Source organism: Bos indicus x Bos taurus, chromosome 3 (assembly GCF_003369695.1).
Source record: "Bos indicus x Bos taurus breed Angus x Brahman F1 hybrid chromosome 3, Bos_hybrid_MaternalHap_v2.0, whole genome shotgun sequence".
Classification (NCBI taxonomy): Eukaryota; Metazoa; Chordata; class Mammalia; order Artiodactyla; family Bovidae; genus Bos; species Bos indicus x Bos taurus.
In genome coordinates this window covers 80,454,268-80,479,132 of record NC_040078.1, presented here as the reverse complement: position 1 = coordinate 80,479,132, position 24,865 = coordinate 80,454,268, and the positions used below count along the sequence as shown (strand labels likewise).

General features: G+C 43.5%; 1 protein-coding gene across 1 annotated transcript in view; it reads right to left on the bottom strand.

Moving 5' to 3' along the window:
* JAK1 (Janus kinase 1) overlaps positions 1-20,923 on the bottom strand; it is a 256,351-nt gene extending 235,428 nt beyond the window's left edge. Inside the window, exon 1 of the mRNA XM_027537017.1 lies at positions 20,802-20,923. The gene's annotated coding sequence lies outside the window, so the exon portion shown is untranslated. The remainder of the gene's footprint in view (positions 1-20,801) is intronic.
* Between the last annotated feature and the right edge of the window lie 3,942 nt (positions 20,924-24,865).

Below are 24,865 nucleotides of genomic sequence, written 5' to 3'. Positions count from 1 at the left end.
AAGGCGGAGTACAAGTAAACTACTATCTGAATGGCATGGCTGATGTGTGAAATGATGATTTCATTTATTCTGTCATTCCCTGGAAAGCAGAATGCAGACCAATGGGGAGAAATTACCTGGAGGTTCACTTCAGCTCAGTACAAAGACTTTGCTGACAATGCGGCCATCCAATGACAATACATCTGTCCATCAATGGAACAGGTTGTCCTGTGAAGGAGGACCTGAGTCCACAAACTGGTGTCTTGGAGGGGAGAGCTAGGGAGGCTGGCCAGGACATCTCCCAGGCCCTTCCCAACTCTGAAATTCTATCTCATGAGAAGCCCACAACGGCTTCAACAGCAGCCATCTTGTGTTAGCGAGCATTCATCAAAGGACAAAGCTTGTCCTCCACTCTTTTATAAAACTTGGGGGCACAATAGGGTACAAGAAAAGGATGTCTGATTTACTTTAACAGTAGCTATAGTTACTACTGCAAATGTTATCTATTTAACAAACACACACCGCTTATCTGCTCTAAGGAGGGTCCTGGAAGCCAATCCGACCTCCTCTTTTGTGTGTTACAATTTTCATTCCATCAATGTAGCGGAGATAGGAAGCTACTACCACTAACATTTAAAAACTGATTTTGAAGTAAAAAGGAATAACTGCTTCCAATTTAAGCACATCATTTAATATCACAAAACCCAGTTTGTGATGACAGTGATATTTACCTCTAAGGGCTGTTCATGAAACAGGTATTTGAGCACTACATACTATATATACAGTATATACCAAGCCTGGTTCTACTAGCTGGGGACTTCTATCATTGAGCTCAAGAGACACACCGCCTGCATGGAAATTACATCCTAGTGGGGGAGAAGTAGCAATAAGTAAAGAAAGTTGAAGTATGCTAGTGAGCAGACTATGCAAAAGCAGTACATGAAAATAAGCCAGGAATTCCCTGTGGTCTAGTGGTTAGGACTCCATGCTTCCCCTGGGGCCTGGGTTTGATCTCTGGTTGGGGTATTAAGATCCTGCAAACCTTGCAGCCCACAAAAATGTTATTAAAAAAAAAACTATGCACCAATATAAAATAGAGATTTTAAAAAACATTTCTTTTTATTTTAAAATTTAAAAAACAAAAGAAAGCAGACATAGGGATACGGAGAAGGAGGTGGTTTCTGTTAAAGGATTAAGTAAGAGAATGAGGGTAAAAATTACTGCATGGACAGGTGATGCAGAAAGTCTTTAATCAATGTTAGCTTTTTATTACCATGGGGGCTTCTGAATTCTCAGGACTCAGAATTACATGTGCATCATTCCACTCCTGAATTATTGAATAGGTAATGTGTATTCAAAATCAAAACCAAAAGGTCCCAACAGTGTTTACAGGTAGAAGAAAGGAATCAATGAAAATATTATGACTTTGGGGTTCTAGCACTGCCTCACTTGTACAAGGATGCTGATATGAATCTGCAGTAAATGTAAGGATGCAGAAGCTGAGGCTTGAACAAGTTAACTCAGGTAAGTGACCACATTTTTCTAAGGCTTAGTTCCCCTGCCCCCGCCCCCATATGACCAGGGCTGTTGGAACAGTTAGCATGTAAACACTAACTGAATACATATGCAGAACATAATACATATGTAGAATACTGGGCACACAGCAAGTACAGTTAGCTTACACTATTACCACTGTCCAAACTCATTTGAATTTTCAGAGATTTTCAGTGTGTTCACAATGAAAAAAACAAAGCATGTTCCTCAGGAGGGAACATTCCACAATCGTGTGTTGCGAGGAGTTGGACGAAGGTCACTTGTTATGAGCACAAACCAGGGAAACATAAGGAAGTGTTCAACTGATTAAATGCTCAGTACAGGGCTCAGCCTTGCTAACTCCTTGGCTCAGTCTTCAGGATTCCAGAAGATGCAAACAAAGACACACTGATTCACTCAAAACAGTTCTTCGTACAAATCTGAGGATGTAGCCAAAAATCAGTCCATCAGGATTTATGAAGTGTGCTCCCTCCACAGAGCCTGCAAGTCGAGGAGATCCACAAGCTCCCTTTAATCGGCCCTCTCTTCCCAGAGACCGCTGCAGCACCGTCCTTCTGCTGTTACCACTCTGATGGAGAGTCTTGGGAAATGAGAATTTAATTTGTTCTGTGCTGAACTTTTTCTCATGGGGCAACTTTACAAGGAACGAGCTCTCTCTGCTTTCCCAGAGGGGAAAAGCGTCCCCATCAGTCCCACTTCCTCAAGTTCTGAAATAAATGAAAGCTTTGGGGTATTAATTGACAACAGGGCCTTTTCTGCTAGTCACCCCAAGATAAGGGCAGCTGTTTCTAGAATCGAAGTCCCTCGTTAACTGTAGATATCACAGTAACCCGCCTCTCTGCTGTTAGGGGGCTTGTGTCTAGCAATCTGCCCCTTCCAGAGGTAACTATGACCACCTGGCACTTCAAAATGACTACAGATGCCTCAAGGGACAAAGCTTGTTGGCTTGGCTGGGTCTAAGTCAGTGCTTCTCAAACTATCCATGGTGGAGAACCACGTTTGACCTTATTTCTAATCCATCATGGACTAATACTTTCATAAAACACAATGAAAATGAATTGCTAGAAAATTGTTTATTAAAGACATAAAATGCAAGCCAATGCTTTTATTACTAGAGTAATCAGACCTAAAGTTACTCTGTCAAATTGCTATAAAAACTTTAAATGTTAACTCACCATTTCTGTATCTGGTCTAGTCACTGTTCAACCATGAACATTTACTTGAAACAAAACACAATACCAACCAACCCCTTTTCCCTATGAAATAAGATGATGTATTTAACACAGTGGTTGGCACATAGTAATTGCTCACTGAATATTAGCTATTACTTTCGCTATTCTCTCTAGGCTGGTGAGAAGAAGGGGAAACATTACCCAAGAGACTGAGATGCACATTCGAATTCCTCCTCTTTTCCTACTGACCCTGGACAAGTGTCTTCACCATTCTGGGCTTTAGTTTCCAAAATTTGCAATACATAGTGAGATGATCTAGAATCTCACATCTTGACCAACAACTTATGAACTGAACTGAAACCCAGATAGAAAAAAAAATTGGGGTCCCAGTACACACTCATAAGGGCTTCCCAGGTGGCTCAGTGGTAAAGAATCTGCCTGCCAATGCAGGAGACTCAGGCTCAATCCCTGGTCCAAGAAGATCCCATAGAGAAGGAAACAGCAACTCACTCCAATATTCTTGCCTGGAAACTCCATGGACAGAGAAGCCTGGTGGGCTACTGTCCATGGGGTTGCAGAGTCAGACACGACTTAGTGACGGAACAACACCCCTCCACACTCACATACACTGAAGCAGGCAACGGCAAGGTTTCATGGAGTAATATTACTTTACCACAAGCTATGCACTGCTATTTTCTATTGTTTTATATTTATTGATTTTAAATAATTTTTAAAGATTATTTTAAAAATTTTTATTGAATTTGTTACAACATTGTTTGTTATGTGCTTTTTGGCCTCGAGGCATGTGGGACCTTAGCTCCCTGACCAGGGATCAAACTTGTATCCGCTGCACTGGAAGGCAAAGTATTAACCACTGAACAACTAGGGAAGTCCCTCGTTTTATTTTTTAAATGCTGGTCAACACACATTTCTCCAGTACTCTTGCCTGGAAAATCCCATGGACCAAGGAGCCTGGTTGGCTGCAGTCCATGGGGTCTCGAAGAGTCAGACATGACTGAGCGACTTCACTTTCACTTTCATGCATTGGAGAAGGAAATGGCAACCCACTCCAGTGTTCTTGCCTGGAGACTCCCAGGGACAGGGGAGCCTGGTGGGCTGCTGTCTATGGGGTCGCACAGAGTCAGACACGACTGAAGCAACTTAGCAGCAGCAGCATCAACACACATTTAATCGATTTCAAACCCACGGTGTTTGAAAAATGGTGGAGTAAATGAGCTCCTGGGTTCCTATCCTCAACAGTACACTGATTGGGCTAACAACTAGGAAGAAGGTCTCTGTCAGTCTATGACTTGGTCTATAGGTAGGATGAGTACGCTTAAAGGCAGGTGCATCTGCAAGTTTTTGTTTTTTAAGCCAGCTGGTTCTGCACTGAGATATTCTTAGTCAATCTATCAGGCACAAAGAAGAACAGTCAAAGATGTGGACTCATACCACTGGGTAATTACTTAACATACTGGTAACACGGAGTTAACTTCCATCTACCCTCATGCTCGGCACCTTCAGGCAAATGTGCTAGGAGGTGGGTTACTGGGAAATGTCCTTACTGGATTCTGCTTTTTGGAGAAGAGAGAGGAGACAGTAGTGGGAGCTAACAGGCTGTTGGAAGTGTTAGGACTGAACTAATATTCCCAACTCCTTCAACATGGTATAAGTGGCAGTGAGGGGGCTTATTAGGGAAAGAAATATCAACATGCAAACTTCTATCTAAAGGGGCACTTTATAGCCCTTTCATCCTTTTAATGAATAATTTTAACTATTTTGATTTTCAAATCAGTGAACATGAAACTTTTATGTCCAGTATCTTCCACTTTTGTGCTCTGAAAACCTCCCCCTTCCTTGTGAGTAGTAAGGGCCTCAAATTAACCTCTTACCAAGTTGAGCCACCAAGCATTTCATTTTGATGAAGATTTCAATAATCAGTACAAAGCTCTGTACCTTCTCCAGCTAAGGGGAGGCCTAAAGCTCCAGGGGGTGGGCTGGAAGAGTCAGCCCACTACCTTCCCATGCCCCGGCCTCACCTCTTCTCCTTGAGCTTCCTTTCTTGGTTGGTTCCTTTCATGACTCCTGACAGTGAACCTGAGAGCAGGTTCTGCTCAAATGACATCTTTCCAATAAGCTCTGCATCAAATGGGGCTCAGAAGTTTCAGAAAGGGTTCCCACATGGACCACCCCACCTTGCTGGGGGTGGGTTTTCTGACTGGCCAGAAGCTTATCCTTTGGGATACCATCCACAGCCTGGTTCACTCCTGGGACCCACTCATAGGATGTGGGGGTGGCTCTCCTGCAGGGCATTAGCCAGAAAACGTAAGTCCCAAGCTGCCTTCTTTATTTTGGTTGCACTGGATTTTCACTACAGTGTGAGGGCCTTCTCTAGTTGCAGCATGCAGGTTTCTCTAGTTATGGTGCTCAGGGTCAGTTGCCCTACAGATGTGGGATCCTAGTTGCCTGACAAGGGACTGAAACCCACATCCCTTGCATTGAAAGGCAGATTCTTAACCCCTGGATCACCAGAGGTCTTCCCAGCCACAACAGACTCACGTGCACTGATCATGGAGTCCAAGAAATTCACACCCTTGTGCCACCCAGTTTGCATCTCTCCTTTCCTCCTCCTCCCCCCACCCCTTCTCTCAGCTTTGCAGAGTCTGGGTGTGGGGAGCTCTTTATGGCACAGCTGGTGGCTCACCAACTTTCAGACAAAAGATGAGCTCCAAGGGCAACTCTGCTCTGAACGAGGCTCTCTCCCGCTCCTGGTCCTCTGTTTACAGGGATGGGTGTGAGCGATCAGGGCCATCTGAGAGCCGCTTCTGTCAAATGGCACCTTAAAGTTTCACAGAAAAATGCTTGTCACAGAGCTGCAGTTCTCTGTTCACAGAAAAGTGGGGATTTTAAACACCTTTTTAACTGTGGACTCTTCTCACTCACTCTTAGAAAACAGGAAGGACCCCACTTGGCAAATCATACCACGTTAGGTTTCTACTGAGTCACATAGCAGGTTCTGGGCCAGGCACTGTGAACACAGCAATAGATACAGCCATGGTCCCTGCCCTCAAGGAACTCACAATCTAATGACATGTTACACACACACACACACATACCCTACATGTGCATTTATGTAGTTCAGCTCTAACAAGTACACTGAAAGAAACATACAGAGTGCCACAGGACTGGACACAGATGGGACTGTCAGGAAGGGTTCTCTGAGGAATTAACTAATCAGAGACTAAAGGACAAAAGATAACCAGGTGAAGTGAATGGTAAGGGTGCCTCAGGCAGAAGGAAATGTACCACGGTTGGAAAGAAGCTTGATTCCCCAGACAAAGGATGGGCCAGTCAACTGGGTACAAGACATGGGACCAGAGAGGTAGGTGGAAACCAATTTATATATAAGGAATTCAAGCTGAGAATGTTCCAGGCACACACTCTCATACTTGGCATTCCCTTCCAATAGGAATCTTCAGTAACGGAGCTTGCTAAGGCCAACAGTCTTGATTTCAACAGCATCAAGGAAGCCACTGGAGGAATTTAAAACATGTCATGATCAAATTTTTTTTAAAGAGGCCATTATAGGTAACAGCAGCCATAGTGGATGGGGGAAGGTGCTATGACATATGCTGGCTTCCTTTTCAAAGGCTCATTTACTAATCTACACTCGAGCAAAGAAGGTAGGATTAATATCTATTAGCTTAGTTTCTCACAGTTTTGTTCTAGATTCATACCCCTACTCTACTACTTACTAGCTTTGTGTGCTGAAGATCTTCTGTGAGCTTCCTCAGGTTCTTCAAATATGAAAAGTGGAGAACTCTTTTACTTTGAAGATTTGAATCCGGATGAAACTGGAGCCTTGGTATACACACACTCAACATACACTGACTCATCCTAAGCAAATAATCCTGACAACTTTAAAAAAAGGAAGTCCTCTTCTAGCCTATTAGACCTAATTACTTACACAAAGTTCTATATATATAAACCATACAAGACTGCTTAAAATGCATTTACTAAAATGTGGCAAATTTTATAGTATTAATTTTGCAGGAACCAGTGAATGATAAAAAATGAGGAAGATTTATGTTGACATAATTCTATACATTATGTAGTAGACATGCTAATTAGATGCCCATGATGCCCTCCCCATATAAAGGGTGTTTATATTCCCAATGACATAACTTCCCAGAAATCTAGTGTATCAATCTAACTTTGAGAATGTCTGCCTTCCCAGAGGATCTAAACCTCTGTATTAAAAATACTGTGATAGCTGGAAAGGTGTCAGCAATGTACCCCTGCATCTCAGTCTGATGCCGATGACAGACACTGAGAGCAGACCACAGGTAGACATGACAGGCGGTTACAGCATCCCTTTCTGTGGAACCTTGGGGCTTGGGGCTTCCCTGATAGCTCAGTTGGTAAAGAATCTGCCTGCAATGCAGGAGACCCTGGTTCGATTCCTGGGTTGGGAAGATCCACTGGAGAAGGGATAGGCTACCCACTCCAGTATTCTGGCCTGGAGAATTCCATGAACTGTATGGAGTCCATGGTGTTGCAAAGAGTTGGACATGACTGAGTGGCTTTCACTTTCTTTTCTATGGAACCCAGTTGTGGCCTCTAAAGTCTTCTCAGCAAAGTGTTCTAGGCGGTACCCCCACTGACCCTAAGATACTCCTGGTCCAAAGATACTCAAAGTGGGGGGAAAAAAAGCAAGCAATGGGAGTCTAAATAATATGTCTGGAATTTCATTTACAAAGAGACTGGCAGAAAATGAAAATGAATTTCTCACCACACTGAATCTGTCCTCTACAGCTTCCCACTTTTCAGCATCACTATCCATCTCCTCATAATCTCATGAAAAATAAAAATACAGTAACAGTCCAAATGCATAAAACAAGGCATCATCAGCTTACTTTAATCCATTTCAATTATGTGAATTGTTTCAATATATATTACATTAGGGGCATTCATTACAATGCAAACCCCCTTCAACCAATTTAAGTATAAGAAACTCCAGTGGAGAATGTTCCAGGCACACACTCTCATACTTGGCGTTCCCTCCCGACAAGAATCTTCACATCATGTTTTGAATATGGAAGAATAAAACAAAGTGGTTTTTGATGTCTCTATTACTCCTGTAATTGCTGAATTAAAAACCTGTGTAGTAAAAGACTCTTACGGTAATGGTGAAAATCAACTCTTTGGTGAGGATTAACTGTAAATATGAATCCAGTGTTATAAGGGAGCAATTTTTAGGGGGGAAAAAACTCTGCATGAAATATAACACAAGAATCTTGCTGCCTCAATAAACAATTGATTTGGAAGAAGTCAGTTTAATGGTAGTACAACAGATGTGCGGTGCCTTTACAGTTGGTTGGTTATTCAGAGAAGCTCAGAATGGATTATATGAGGCACAGCAAAATACCTGAAACTGGCATGGCAGAGGTAAGAGCTAACTCTCTGCTCCAACTTTGGATGATATAATCAAGGGTTGGGGTCTACACTGGATCTGGTGGAGGCCATTCTTACCATCAAAATCTGATTTCCAGAGCATGAATCCAAGTGAGAGCTTTGTGAGGATGTGGATGCAGTCCACAAATGATGCCTTTTACTGAAGGCTAATAACACATGCAATCACTTAGGGAAGGGTTTTACTGTCTACTTTTAGTCTCTTATGATTTTACTTCTCTTATTTTCAAATTTAAACACATAATAACAAATAGGAAAAATATTTCATGATGGAAAGCAAGCTATAGAATGCTCCTTTTAATCAGGCTAAGAAGAGCTGAATGACAAGTCCAGTTAGGATTTTATTAAAACTTTATTTTAAAATATTAACTCTATTCTTTTCAGACACTACTTCTACATCTTGAGAATAAGAAATAATGCCTAAATGTTTCTTTGGTCATCAAAATGATCATACACACACACACAAAATGCATACAATACAAACTATAAACACACACATAAAATTTCATCTTTACCATGACTCCAAAGCAGAAGACAACTGAGGCAACTGGAGCACAGAAAGATCCGGTGAATGCCACTGCTGGGCGTACACCGTGAGGAAACCAGACTTTAGAGAGACACGTGTACCCCAGTGTTCACTGCAGCATTATTTACAATAGCTAGGACATGGAAGCAACCTGGATGTCCGTTGGCAGATGAATGGATAGGTTGTGGTATATACACACAATGGAACATTACTCAGTTATAAAAAGGAACGCATCTGAGTCAGTTCTAATGAGGTAGATGAACCTGAAGCCTATTACACAGAGTGAAGTAGGTCAGAAAGATAAATACTGTGTATTAATGCATATATATGGAATTTGCAAAGATGATACTGATGATCCTACATGCAGGGCAATAAAGGAGAGACAGATGTAGAGAACAGACTTTTGGACTCAGTGGGAGAAGACGAGGGTGGGATGAGAGAATAGCACTGAAACATGTACATTAACATATGTAACATACATGACTAGTGCAAGTTCGATGCATGAAGCAAAGTACCCAAAGCTGGTGGTCTGGGACAATCCAGAGGGATAGGGTGCAGAGGGAACTGGAAGGGGTTCAGGATGGGGCGGGCGGTGACACATGTATACCTATGACCAATTCATGTTGATGTATGGCAAAAACCGTCACATTATTATAATTATCCTCCTATAATTAAATTTTAAAAAGTGATCTGAAGTAGACAGTGACAATGGTTATATGAATTTATGAATATACTAAAAACCACTTCATTGTATACTTTAATGGTGGATTTTATGGCATATGAATTTCATTTCAATAAGTATATTTTCCTGAGTCTGGGTGAACTCCGGGAGTTGGTGATGGACAGGGAGGCCTGGCGTGCTGCGATTCATGGGGCTGCAAAGAGTCGGACACGACTGAGCGACTGAACTAAACTCAACTGAAAAGAACTGAAACGTAAAAAAGAGAAAAAAGAAAAGGTGTGGTGAGTTGCTCAATTTCACCAGAAAAGACATAAAAGCCAGCAAGAGGTGCACCCTCATCTGCCTACTTGCTGAGGCCTTTTTCTCACTCTGCTTTCAGCACTCTGTTATACTTCCTTTTCTTTATATTTTACAAAATTTTAAAGCTATGCTATGTCAGAAACTCTGGAAATATGTCTAACAGTCTACAGATTAGAGAACTTTAAATGCATAAAGACATGGGAATTACATTTTAATTGCTTATTTGAAACAGCAATTATCTTCACACTGAAGACTGTCTAAAGAAGAAAGCAATCAACTCAGTCCTGTCATTGGCTGCAACAGTGCTATTACGTAGGCTTTTTTTTTTTTTTTTGGTGGTGGTGGTGGTAAAACTGACATAAAATTTACCATGTTAGCCATTTTAATGTGTACAGTTCTGTAGTATTAATAAGTGCATTCACATTGTGCAACCACCACCATTCATCTCAGAATTTCTTCATTTTCCCCAGTAACTCCGTTAAACATAAATTTCCCATTTGCCCCTTCCTCCAGGCCCAGGCAACCATCATTTCCCTGGCTTTATGAATCTGACTGCTCTAGGAATCTCACGTAAGAAGAGCCATACCCTATTTGTCCTTCGGGGTCTGGCTCATTTCACGTAGCTACCATCAAGGCTCACCCATGTTGTAAGTGTCAGAACCTCCTTCCTTAATACCATTGAATAATATTCTGTTGTACATACACACATTTTACTTATCCATATGTTCGTCAACAAACACTTGGGTTGCCTCTACCTTTTGGCGATTGTGCATGCTGCTGTGAACACAGGTGCAAAAATGTCTGATTCCGTTCATTTGGGTGCATAACTGGAAGCAGAAATGCTGCATCATACGCTACTTCTATGTGTAATTCCAGGGTTCCCATTCTCACACCTCAACTGAAGAATACAATGAAAACACCAACCAAACACACTTTGTATCTATGTTTCAAATAAAGCAGCAGAAAAACACCATTAGACTTCTCTTGCATCACTTCTTGCCTAACCTGTTGGGAACACCCTGCATCTATGAACTGCCCCTAAATGCCAAGGACTTCTCGGGTAGGCCCTCTGTAGTTCACATCTCAGGCTGAGCTCAGGCTTTCCTGTTGACAGGAAATAGGACCCAGTAAGGTTCAGTCTGTAGAAATGCAGGAGTGATTCCAAACTACACCCAACACTCAGCTCCGTAACAGCCCATGGGTGTGGACCCTGGGGTCAAGGTCCGCTAAGTATAAAATCTGAATTTTTCTAAAACCAGTAATGGGAAAACAGGAAGATCAAGGAAGGTGGTGAAATCCCCACTAAGGCCAATGATTGCACAACACATCACTCCCTGAAGCACTTTTTTCCACCTGCTATAACACTAAAAATTGGGAGTGCTTTGTTACTTGAGAATTCACCAATCCCAGAACTTTCCTTTCTTAGAAGTTCTTCCAGGGTTTCTGTCAGAAATTCCTTTTCTGTTTAAGGGAGCAGGACACTCCAAGGAATTTCAGAACTGGTAGTATAACACACAATCGGGCAGAACTGTCCCTCCCTGTAACTAATCAAAACCACAGTCAGTGTGCAGTCTGAAGAAACCCTGAGTGTATGCAGACGTGGAGGTCGAGGGTCAGACGGTGGTCAATGCCACATGGAAAGCAATTCAGGGTCAATCAGGTGTGGCTCAAGGGGTTCCTCCAAAAACAGCGCCTCTGGTTGGGGAAGAGGAGGGTCAGAGGACTGTGTGGACCAGCAAAGGAGCATGGTGACCAGCAATGTCTGACTGTAGGGTGGGCAGGAAATGGAAGCTCTTAGGCCTCTCTACTCGCTCCCAGTCACCTTTCTTCTAGCCTCTGTCCCACTGAAGGACTTGATAATAAAACAGGCTTAAGACATCAACTTGGCTATGCTGCATACTGGGTAGTTTCTGTACATTAAAGGGTCACATATATAATTTTTCCTTCCCTGGCTCTTCTTGACCTGTGGTAGCAGGTCTTAACCTCAGCAGACTCTATATTCTCTCTTTGCCCACTGCTTTGGTTTCTATACTAGGCAGTTATCCACGGAGTGGGAAGGTTAACAGGTACAGATGTGAGCCTAGGAAGATATTAAGAGGTTTCTGTTTAGGACACTGAAGCTAAACTACATGAAATTACCTGAGCCTTACAACAGACTATGACGTAACTAACACATAATCAGGTCATGTACTCTGATCCTTGTCTGCTGCTGTTCCACGTGTACAGCTTCCTTGAGAGTCTTCAGGGAGAGGGATATGAGAAAATCTAGGTTCTCCAATAACCCCACCTCGCACCCCAGAAGTACTCCAGGATCCAGGCTGAAGATGTGAGCTCTGTTCAATGTCCTAGTCTTTTGTGCCCACCCGACGCTGGGCTGATATTCAGACCTTCACAGCCCTGAAACTGACATATTCTAGATGACACTGCAGGGTACTCCTTAATTATTTGATATAAGTAAAATTATTTACATTTTATTTTCATGTAAAGATGACAGCAGAGGCTTCCCAGGTGGCTCAGTGGTAAAGAATCCACCTGCCAATACAAGAGATTGGCAGGAGACAGGAGTTTGATCCCTGGGTCAGGAAGATTCCTCTGAAGTAGGAAATGGCAACTCCAGTACTTTTGCCTGGAAAATTCCATGGTCAGAGGAGCCTAGCAGGCTACAGTCCAAAGGGTTGCAGAGAGTCAGGCATGACTGAGCACACACGCCCACAAACGCAAAGGTGACAGCAGCCATAACATGCGCGTTCAACACGTATTTTCTGAATCAGAGTAGATCTTAAAAATTCCTTAAAGACAAAGATGGGATTTTATTCATGCTATAATGTGAATACCGTTCAACACGTAGGACTTTTTTCTCCGTTTAAGCTAAATTTCATTTTGAACATCCAATACTGACGACATCAAGCTAATTTGATTAGGTAACTTTTTATGTTTATAAAAGTGGCACAAATGTCTCTGATACTAATCCACACTCAGCACTTACCTAGCATCAGTCTCTTAAATGTTCCAGAGATCTTAATGATATGTCCAATCAGTACCACAGAACAGACTACTACCCAACTCCTCCTCAGCCTCGTATCATGAAACAAGGCAAAGACAGATGGACTACCCCCTGGCTCTAGGGAAGGACCAATGCAGGGACAGGGTAGCGGGCTTCTGGGTCCCGCCACTGTTTCACAGGCCATCCTTCGTCTTCTGTCTTCCTCCCCAGGCACGGTGCGGCTCTTCTGATGGAAGGCAAGATGGCTGCCATCCTTCAGTTATCACAGTACTGTACCTTTAGAATGGACAGCATCAGCACTGTGATAACTGAGCCAGGGCAGCCTGTCAGTCTCTGCGTCGGCCGGCAGCATCCTTTCCGGGTGGCTGCAGGACTCCCTCTGAAGGCTCCCCAGGAAGTGAAGGACTAAAAGATCCCCTTCTGGAAGGTGGGGAAGCAGAAGAAAAAACAGGGTCACAGCCCAGTAACTGGTGAGGCTGAAATAGTAAAAGGGCCGGCTAAATTATATTAAGATGAATGATGAACATGTGATTTATACATATTAATAATGAACAACCATGAATACATCAAACATGCTTTCTGGCTCTATGTGACAGCGTTACCTCTACTGAGCATGGATTCACTGATTCCATTTTCCTGACCTCAATCATTCATGCAATAAAAACTTACTGAAGGTCTACTATGTTTCCAGACATCTTCTGGATGTCCAGGAATTGAAGGTAAATAAGAAACAGTCCTTACCCTCAAAGTGCTCATAATCCAACATGGCAATAATACTTCACATCTATTGAACATGTAGTAATTTTCTATGTGCATTCTGCTTTGGTTTTCACAAGAACCCTATGGGATTGTCAATGAATCACTCATTAATTCATCACAAAAGGATTCTGGAATAGGTTAGACTTCATTACCCCATTTTACAGAAAGAGAATAAAAACCTGAGAGAGGTTAGGGACTTCCCTAGCAGTCAAGTAGTTAAGAATGGGCACATTCATTGCAGGGAGCACAGGTTCAATCCTCAGTCAGGAAACTTAAGATCTCACATGCTGTGCAAGAAAGCCAAAAAAGAAAAAAAGAAAAAAAAAAACCCGAAAACTGAAGAGAGGTTAGGTGATTTACCTGATCACACCACTGGTTACACTGAACCTGAGTTCAAACCCATGTCAAACGATGGAAGCTGGTGCTTTTTTCTCTGCCCTAACCCAGCCATTCAACTCCATCAAGTGGGTGTTCAGTTTACACAATTTACGCAAACAGAAAGATTCTGAAAACGTCTACTTTCAGGTTAAAATTTTTAGTTTTCTCAGTGTCTCAGGTCATGAAGCAGGAGCTTGTGGGAGTTTATGATTTAAGAAGAAATACGCATTAGCCCCCCACCCCCTCCCGCAGAAAGACTTCTATTGTTCTTGCTTTGAGTGCTAAGAATGTACTCAAATTGATGACACTAATGATTACATATTTATATCACACCTACAGGGTGTTTTTCACTATAGTTAATGTCAATTCTACAGTTATGGTGAAAGATTGCTAACATCCTTTGGAATGCCTTCTAAAAAAATCAACATATACACATCACTTGCTTTGAAACTACGTATTACCTTTAAGACGTACCCTGAAGTCATCTTCAGGGATGATGTATTTTTAATAAGAAGTACAAAAAGATTCTCAAACTGGAATTCAAGCTTCAGAATAGTCAACTCATTAAAGCCATGATTCACTCATTTTTCTTCCATGTCAGTCATTAAGTTCTCAAGTTATTTCACTATGAGTGGAACTTGACAGATGTTTGAAAAATAACTGTGTTTTCAATTAGGCATTTGCTCGGTTTCAAAGACTCCATTATATGCAAATTAGATATCAGCACTGTACTTCAAATAAGTCAAAGAGATGAATCAACTCTTTAGATCAGCAGAGGTCAGAAAATAGTAGAGTAGAGTGAGCCAGTTCAACTGTTAACTTTATACACTATGAAACTGACTATATTTTCAGAAAAGGAATATCCAATGAAATAATCCACCTGCATACAAATTAAAACAACTCTCTAAAGTGCAGAAATATCTAAAAGTTAAAGAAGTCATTGCCTAGGTCTTAGCCAGCTGACGCAATACAGAGTTGAAACAGGAGAGGGCAACGAAGATTAAAAAAAAAAACCTGGATTCCCTTACCCTAAGGTTACTAGAAATAGTTGCATATTTTCACCCAAATTATAAATATCTGTTACATGAACAAAAATATTGTGATTATTTGAGAATAAAATTTTAGATAGCTGATACATCAAAGAAGATAAAAAGATTACCACCTAATATTTCCCAGCCACAGTTCTGGTGCTGTCGGCTTTGGAATTGAATACTTCCTCTGAGATACTGGAGGGTAGGTAAAGATGGGAACGCACAAATAACTCTGATATACTTAGTAGTTACTGGACCATTCTTTGCAAACAGAGTGGTAGTGCAACTGAACGTCTAAATATGAAGTCGACAAGTATGAACTTAAGTGTCTATAACGGACTGCAAAGTTGAAATTCACTCTATTAGTCATGACCAAAAATTAGACAACTAAAGATTTTTGGTGCAAAAAGTAAAGAGTATTTCCTATTTCCTTATTTTTCCTCTCATTTCTTTTTCACCTAAATTGGGTGGAAGGGGCAGGGATACAGCAGGGAGCCAAGGGATCAAATAATAATAAAAAGCAAACTACCATTAAACTGTGAATCATTAAATTAATATTTTCTCAGAATAATTCTAAAGTAGTTTCAAGGAAGCAAAAGTATGAGTTTTCAAAATTGTATTTTATAAATACTAATAAACACTTAAAAATGTTTTATTTCTCTTGGAAGTTATTTCTTCTACATGTGCATTTAAAAAAGCTAAATCTACCAAAAACATTTGTCAATAGATACTTCTTTAAAAAAATTGAATTATTTTAATTTTAAAACAAGTGATGGCAGGTGCTCATGTTACAGTACAGAAGTTTACTGCACAGTAAGAGGGAGAAAGGAAAAGTAAAACGCGTTCCCCCAAAGATCAACCTGGTTTTAAACTCAGTTCTTCTATGCTGAAAATGATACAACTGAGAACAATTTCTTCATGATGAATGCACCATTACCATCTAGAAAGTACTACTGGCAAACTGGTATACTAAAAACACGGTTTTAGACCTCACGGAACACAAAAAATATGTCATGTCTCATATCAACGGAATGAAAATGAAAACACGATGATTTTGAACTTTTAAGTATCTGATTATATATTAAATAAGTGAAGGTACCATGAAACAAGCTGCTGGCATGCAAAATATTTGACAATACTTAAAAACTAAAATAGTTCAAATAGGTTGCTTAATTTAAATCCACCCGTCTTTTACTGATTGTTTTCCTTCCCCAACTTGAAAACTACCATCCAACTTGGTGACATTACAAAATGTGCAAATTTGACCCAACTGTCAATATGTAAAAATGTACTGTCAACAGAAGATGCCAAATGTCAACTACTGCTTTGTCTGGAGGAGAGAGAACGTATATTTGTGTTTCATGGCAAAGCTTTGCTGTTAAGAGTGTTTAAAAACTAAAGTGGTGTCAAGATTAGTAGGAAACCTGGAATGAGGAGGCTACATATTTTTTTTTCTTTCTTTAGGAGAAATAAATCAGCTAAAACGTCAAGGAAAAGCCAAGGACAACTGCCTGGTGCCAAGTCAGCCCCAATTCTCACAGAGAAGCATTAACTGGGACTAATTACAGAGGGGGTGACATTGTTTTAGCCATTCCAAGCACTGGACTCCAAACAGTCACGCTCCATAACCTCAGCAGGTCACGTAGAAAAAAGCTAACATAGAAGCTCTATATTCGGTAATGTTGAGACAGAAAGAGGAATGAAATGATAGGGATTTTAGCCCCCAAAGCTCCAGGAGACTAAGAATCTATAAGCAGCTGGACCATCCTGCTTAATGTTTGATAGAATATAGTATTCTCTTCTATGGGTCTTTCCCCTTTACACATGTACTCAGCATACACACTTGTAGTCCAACTATCAACTTAATTCACTTTTGGATTTTGCTTAAGATTTAATTTTTGCCCCAGATTTTGGATTTCAGTCCGCTCACAAGTCAGCTTCACTTCATTTCACCTTTGTTATCTATTTTTTTAGAATAACTAGTTAGAAATATACCAGCTAACTTCAACATGATCCACCCCTAGCTAACCATCTCTAAAAACTCTGGTCATCTTCTATTAATCTGTGATTTAGCAGATTCAGCACTGCATTTAGCAATGCTGGGTCTTACTTCTCAAATTCCCGTAACTGACAGCCGAAGGGGGGCCATACCAAAGGCATGCACTGACCTCCACTTCTAGAGCCTTGGGCTGGTGCGGAAACACAAGCACAGTCCTCTCCTGCAGAGTCCACCACTCAGAGCTTCTATTCCTACATCTGGAAAAGGAACACATTTCTACTTGTAACACACGGAAAAGGAACACGTTTCTACTTGTGACACAGGGGTACTGCACTCATTATGACGTGCTGGATCTTAAACTGTGATTTACTTTGGTTCTGTTTACATCTGATTTCCTCAAGTCTACCGTCCTGTTCCTGAAGTCAGAGACTGTTCTCTTCATGTCCCTTCACAAAATTAATCACAGTCCTTCCCACAAAGTGCAAGCTCAACAAATACTTGACTGATTCATGGACAAACTTCTTCATTTTTCAGGGATTCTCTAAATAGGTTATCAACAAAAGTATATACTGAACTCCTCGGTCTATATGTCAACAGGCAAGGTACTTGAAAGTTTGTCATCTGTAAAATGAGGGGATAGTACTAAACGCCCAAGTCCCTTCCAGTGTCTTTACTGAACCTCAATAGATAAAACCAAACTCCAAAGATATCAACATTCCATTCAGGTCAACATTATACTTTTTTTGAGAAAAGGGGTCAGCAACTTTGTGAGCTTGATTCCCACCAGTGGAGCTATGATGCGGGGGCAGAAAGTAAAAGCAGAGAAAGAGAAAATTTTAAAAAAGTGCGTGGCATCACTAAGATGTCACCAGGTGTCACAACTGTAGCACCGAGTGCCACACACGCTTCCCTGGTATAGTTTTGTATTCCCAGAAACCTTTTACAAAAGCAGGTCTGGCCCAATATGTGGGTCTCTACATTTTCTCATGATACCCCTAACCAGCGCTTCCAATACCCTGGACATTTTTACCGACCTTCCTGAGCGGGGCATGCCTCCTGCAGAGAAATCTGCAGGGCCGCCACTATTATACTGTACTTATACTATTTAACACTTTCTTGTACTATAATAGTAACTCTTGGGGGTCCCCAAATCCACATGAAAAATAGCAGGGCAAAGTAAATGGTTGACTAACATGAAATAACTGTATTTCCTGCAGTCACCTCTTTGGAAATTAAAACCAAGAAAAAAAGGAGTGATATCATGGACCAGTGCTGTCCCAGATAAGCAAAAAGCAAGTCATGTTTGCAACCTTAGATACTCCAGTAGTCACATTAAAAAAAAAAAAAAAAACTAAAATATAAACAGGTTAAATGACATTAACAACATATTCTCTTAACACAATACACCCAAAGTATTTTCATTGGAACATGTAAATGATATAAACATTATTAATGAGACATTTTACTTTTTTGTACTAAGTCTTAGAAATCCAGGGCATATTTACACTTAACACATCTCAATTCAAACACTAAAATTTCATCAGAAATAATCTGTAGATTTCATAAAATTCACAGCTTAAAAAGCAGACACATACGCCCAACTTCCAAACATAATGAACTTTTCCAAAAAACTGAACACCAATTTTTAATTTAAAAACCAGTTCCTTATCACCCTAGCCAGATTTCAGGTGCTTGACAGCCACACGTAGCTAGTGGCTACTGTACTAATACAGTTACAGAAGATCCTGTCACCTGGATTTTTTAAAATCAGAACCCTTCACCCAGCAAGTCACTCTACAGCACTCACTGGTTACTCAAATGATGTCAGGTATTTTCTGCCCTCCTAATCTTTAAGTTGTTAATATGCCAGTGATGATCACTTATTAAGAAGCCCCTTCTAAAGAATGAACAACTCTTTCAGCTCTGAGAATTCAGGGAAAAATAAAAATGGAAACATCATGATTCAAAGATACCAAGTTAACTTTCAAGGTAAAGGTGGAAAATCCTGCCATCATTATTTCTTTGTCCAGGATATTAGTCACCCTGTAAAAGTTACAGGCCTTGTTTATAGTAAGCCTCTCAACTTCCATACTCACCGCAGCTGTCACTGCATCCTCAGATTCCTTTCCTTCAAGTGTTCCCTCCTACCCCCCACCAACCTCCTCTCTCTCCAGTAAAATCCCTGAAACACATTCTAGGAGCCCCTCTTTAATTCATTCCAAAAAGTACTTGTTACTGTTGACATACTGAAACACATGAATAATTCAATAAATGAATCTCAAACTATTCAATTAATCATTCATCGGCTTAGGTACTCAACTTATCTTGGGAAAAGCTTTTCTGAATACACATGGAAAGTATCGCCAGACCCTTCCCCAAAGGAACCAATTACAAACACTGCAGCTTTCTCTCTGCGTGTCAAAGTTCAGTGTTTCTCCTGCAGCTGACTTAAAAGTTGATCTTCTAAAAGGAGCTGGATTCCTAAGGTAGTTCTATTTTGAGCCTTCTTCCTGTTCTGAAGCTAAAGTTGGAAGGGCTTAGGTGGTGATGTCATGGAAGGGAGACTGCTGGCTTTCATTGAAGGGTCTCCTCCAGCAACTCTGGGGGATGCTCATAAAGGGGACCTAAGGGAGAATGTACACCTCTCATTGCTTTCTCCCCCTCCTTTCTGAGTCCCAGCTATTCATTAGCCAGCAAGAAAACAAGTTCAAATAAGCGTGCAAACATATTTACATATTTTAATTGTTAAGCATCTCAAAAATGGAAAGACTGAGAATGAAAATGTCTCACACGAGGGAAAAGGGGTGACATCTCTTTTTCCACACCTCCATCCCCACCTAAATATCTATCATAGGACTACAGGCAAAAATGGGGAGCAGCTAATAAGAAGAATAAAGAGATTATAAATGCTGGAGGGTTGAAGAGGAAACTGCTGTTGGGGATACTCAGGACAGAAAGAAGACCCCTGGGTCCCTTCTCTTCCACTGTTTCCTCCTCCCTTTTGGAATGGTTAGATTTAGGGCAGGGTGTGCCTTCTGCTTGGGAGGCGTATTTGGCTCCGGAGAACCAAGAGGGGCCAGGGTGGGGCCCAGAGAAAGAGAGCCAGAAACTGGTTACTCAGGCCAGATTCTAGACTAAGCTCTTAGCGAAAGAATAGAGGTGGCAGATTCCATCGTAAGACCCACTGGGGAACGAAGAACGCACACTAAACCCAAGGAGATCACTTCTTTCTGTCTAAACCCAGCAGTTAGTTGCTGGTTGTGAGCTGCAGGTCCAGAGGCAAGAAAAAAATCCCGATACATCTGTAGACAACTTGCAAGGGTGGGTGGGGGGATGGATGTGGCCAGCGCAATCGGCAGGTGAAAGCAGCACTTTCTGGCCAATTCTGGGACAGGAGGGCTGGTTAACAGCTTTGGGAAAGCTGGTCGGTTTTTCAGCTCACCTCTCCTCCAAAGCGAGGAATAAGCACAGGTGTGGTCCTTCTCCAAGAAGGTGGCAGCTAGCCTGCGGGTAGCTGAGGGAAAAGATTCTTCGGAAGGGGTAAGGCAGGGGTTACGCCCATGGGGTCAGCTACGGCCGGGAGCAGGCGATCTTCGCCAAGTCCCCTCCCCCTTCTTGAAAAGCGACCGAGACCGGCATAAATTACAGCCACGCACCCCTCCTTCCCCAATAATGCTTCTAATAAAAGGAACAGCCTCTCATGCCTACACACAAAAAAAACAACTGCAAGCTCTGGTTGATGGAAATAAACAGGTGAGCCCCGAGAGGAAGCGGGAAAAGATCGGGGATGCGAGCACGAACGTGCGGAGAAATCAAGGCTTCCCCGCCCTCCCCGCACACCCCTCCCCTCTCGCCCCGGAGAATCTGCGTGGCAGGTTGTAAGCTAAAAATGCCACTCAGACAGACCCCCTCATCTCCCCGCCCCGCGCCCACTTTCCCTCCTACCCCAGGGTCCGGCGTCCCGGCCTCGTGGTAGCGACCAGTGCCCGCGCCGCGCGGGGCTCACCCTCGCCCCGGACCGCCGCCGCGGGGACTCCGGTCTTCCTCTCTCCTCCCTCCCTCCTCCTCCTCCTCCGCCTCCTCCTCGCAGACTCCTCCCGCCGGATCCTTCATGTAAACAACATCCAGGCTCTATTTACAGTCGCCGCCGGACGGCAAGGGACCCACGCCAGCTGCCTGGAAGCAGGCGGGGGTGGGGGAAAAGCGAGTGCGCAACATTTACACACACCCGCCCCGCCCCTCCGCGCCACTGCCCCGCCAGGGGGCCGGAGCGGGACACCGGGGGTCTCCCCGCGCCCTCGTTCAACCTGCGCCGGTCTTGACACCCCAGCGAGAGCCAGAGGTAAACCGCGGAAATGCCGATGGGCGAGGTCGCCCCCCGCCCGCCCCGCAGGGGAAGAAAAAAACCCAAAAACATCCCAACCACAACAAAACCAGCCCAGCAACACCCCAAGTCCGTGCGGGGTCCCAGCCCGCCCCGAGCCTCCGCCCCGGCGCCCCGCCGCCTACCCCGAGGTGGCGAGCTGCGTGCAGTCCCCCGCGGAGGCTGCAGGGCGGGCGCCGGGCAGCGGCGCGCCCTCAGCCCCAGCCGCCGCCGCCTGGCCCGCCCCCCGCGCGGCTGCTGAGCCGGCCGAGCCCCGCGGCGGCGTGTGCGTGTGAGGGTGCGCGCGTCGCGGCGGGCCTCGCCGGAACCGCTCTCCTAGCCCCCCGGCTTCCCGTGCCCTCGGGCGGGCGGGCTCGGGCGCAGCGAGACCCGGCCGGGAGCTGCCCGGCCAGCGCTCCACCGCGCCGCAGGGGCGCGCACACGAACGTAGACACTCGGCGCACCGAGCCCCGCGCGACCGCACGTCTCCCGCCGGCGCCCGGCTCGGCGCGCGCCCCGCCGCCCCCGCGCCCGGCACGCCGCCCCCACACCCACCTGCGCCCCCGGGGGGGTCCTGGACCCCCCCTTTCCTTTGTTCTTCCCGCTATTTGCATGAGGATTATCTAATGACGCAGCAAGGATACAACGTGCTCGCCACAACGTGACCGTCGCCATTTTTCTGTTTTTATTCTATCTCTGCCATGTGATAGATGAGGGGGGGTGGGGGTTGGAAAAGAGAGAGACTGGATTTAAAAAAAAAAAAAAAAAAAACTTCCGGGTCTCTTGACCGGGAAGGGAGAAAAACAAAAGGGAGACGAGACACAACTCCACGGGAAGGATGTTTGTGTTTGTGTGTGTGTTTGAGTGTGCACGCGTTTGAGCGCCCTTCCTTCTGCTCGGAGAAGGGAGGCTCCCGGGGCGGGTCCGGAGCATCCTCCCACCTAGGGAGCCCTCTGACACCGGTTGGTCCAGATCGACCCCTCTAGCCTTGGCGGTTTGCGGGTCGCGGTCCCACACCCTCAGCCAACGCTCTGCGAAGCTGTCAGCTTGGTCCATTCTGGCAGCCTCCACTTGCTGGTCCACCCCAGAGCTCGCGCTCTCGCTCCCAGGCGGGTGTACCTTTCTGGGTTAGGTGCAAAGAAGTCTCACTAACATGAAGGAAGAAACGATCAAATTTAAAGGCTACCGTATTTCCCAAGTTTTAAAATAGTTTGCATCCCTGCTGTTGTGCACAACAACCGCGTGGCAACACTAGGCAGAATCTAGTATCAGTTTGAATCTTTCCTTCCTCTCTTTCTTTACCCCCTTTTCTCTCTCATCCCGAAGCGGAACACACCCTTGTGTGGTGTTCCGAGGGGTTTGTCAGGAGGGGACCGACCTTTCCTCGTGGATTGACTTATTTAGAAAGAAAATCTTAATAAATGGTTGTTCGAGGTCACGGAGCATTGTTTAAGAAGACGGTTGCATGGAGCAAGGTGGATTCGCGTTACACTCATGTCATTCACATTCAGAGGGCGTGATAGTTCATTCTCTCCCAAGTCTCGTGTTCACGGGCTGCTGAAAAAAAGTGTTTTGGAACTCTGCCACATTTTTCAGTGAGATAGAGAATTTTGTGCTTTTGTTTACTATTGTATTTCCTTTGGGCACTTTCACTTTTGTTTCTCTGGAGTTTTCCTTTCTGGTTTCTTGTACTGTTCTCAATTCAGAGCAGAAATGGACTAGAGCGGACAGGGTTCCTCACTTCTCAGGCAAAGACAGAGGCTCTGAGTAGTGACGGGAGTTGCTCCAGGTCACACATTTAATTCGAATAATTGAGCCCTGCTCACCTGATGTATCTGTTAGGGGGGTGGCGACGGAGAGTGGGGGAGGGGGGAGTTGACGACGTAGAGCAGCAGTTCTGCTTTGTGAAATTCGTATCCTAGATATTAAAGATGGAGAACACTTACCAGATCATTCACGTCTTAGGACTGCTGTGAACTGATTGCTTCTTCAAAACCCCTTTTCTTGTTCCTTGACTCCTGTTTATCTGTTCATTCAGGTTCTGCTTCACCTTTTCATGGGAGAGTTTGCTATCTCACTGAACAACCTTACATGATTGCTATGAATTCACTTTATTAGAATCACAGAGATGACCACTCCTTTGGGCACCCACTGTGTCCTTTTTATATTTATTTCGTGATTCCTTTCACATTTACTGTACAGGACAGCTGATGTACTTCTCTGAGCAAGAGGGTCAGGACCATGCTCCTATTATATCTCCCATGTTTAGCACCCTGTCTGGCAATGATTGAGCATATAAAGGTCTGAAGAGGATTTTTTCCATAATTACATCCTGACCATTTCTAGGAAATTCCTTCCGTGTTTTTGGTGAAAGCAGAACACTGGAGGTGCTTTTTGATGCTTACACCTCCACGGACCATTTTTGGGCAAGCAAATCATTTGCTATCTAAATTTTTTAATTTAGTTATTAAAAAAAATTATTTATTTGGCTGCACTGGTTCTCTTTGCTGCGGAAGCTGTCCTCTAGGTGTGGCAAACGGGGACTTCTCTCTAGTTGTGGTGTGCTGGCTTCTCATTGCAGAGCCATGGGGCTCTACAGCCCTGGGACTTCAATAGCTGCTGCATGTGGGCTCAGTAGTTGTGGCTCCCAGGCTCCAGAGAAGGGCTCAATACTTGCGGTACAGGGGTTTAGGTGCTCCGAGGCATTTGCGATCTTCTCAGATCAGGGATTGTACCTGTATTGGTAGGCATGCTCATTACCACTGAGTCACCAGGGAAGCCCTCAATTAAAAAAAAAAAATCAACTCTTATCTCCCCTCTTTTTAACGTATTTGGTTCCTCATCGTCAGATTCTATCCAATTAATACAGTTAATTATGCCAACACTTTGAATTTTGCTTTCATAGACTGCAAATGTTGGTGAAGTTCAAACTGATTTTACCCTGCTCAGCCTGGAATTAAATGATCAGAGGCAGCATTCTTTATGAGACTCTGATTCTTCCTGGAACCCAGTGAACTAAGTGAAGAGGCTGGGTTGAGCACACTGAAGAGGGCTGCTCAAAGATGTCAGTACCTGGACAAAAAGTGCATATTTGCAACTTTAAAGGATTGGAGAATAGTTAGTGTATGTAATTATGCTTACAGCTTGCAGGAAGGTCCAGACTGTCACAACGGAGCTCAGACGAATCTAGACTGATGAGGTTCCTTTGCATATCTGAATATGAACTGCACGTGTTCATCTGGACAAGACAGAGAAGTTGGTATTACTGACTGTAACAGCTAAAGTTCGTATGTTTCAATGGGTGCTTCTGTATTTAGAATGGCTAACCAACAAAGGCCTACTGTATAGCACATGAAACTCTGCTCAATGTTATGTAGTAGCCTGAATGGGAGGAAAGTTTGGGGGAGGATGGATACGGGTATATGTATGGCTGAATCCCTTTGCTGTTCACCTGAAACTGTCACAACATTGTTTATCACCTATGTGTGCCTGTGTGCTCAGTTGTGATCAACTCTTTGTGGCGCCATAGACTGTATCTGCCAGGCTCCTCTGTCCATGGCATTCTCCATGCAAGAATACTGGAGTAGGTTACCATTTCCTCTTCCAGGAGATCTCCCCCACCTAGGGATTTAACCTATGTCTCAGG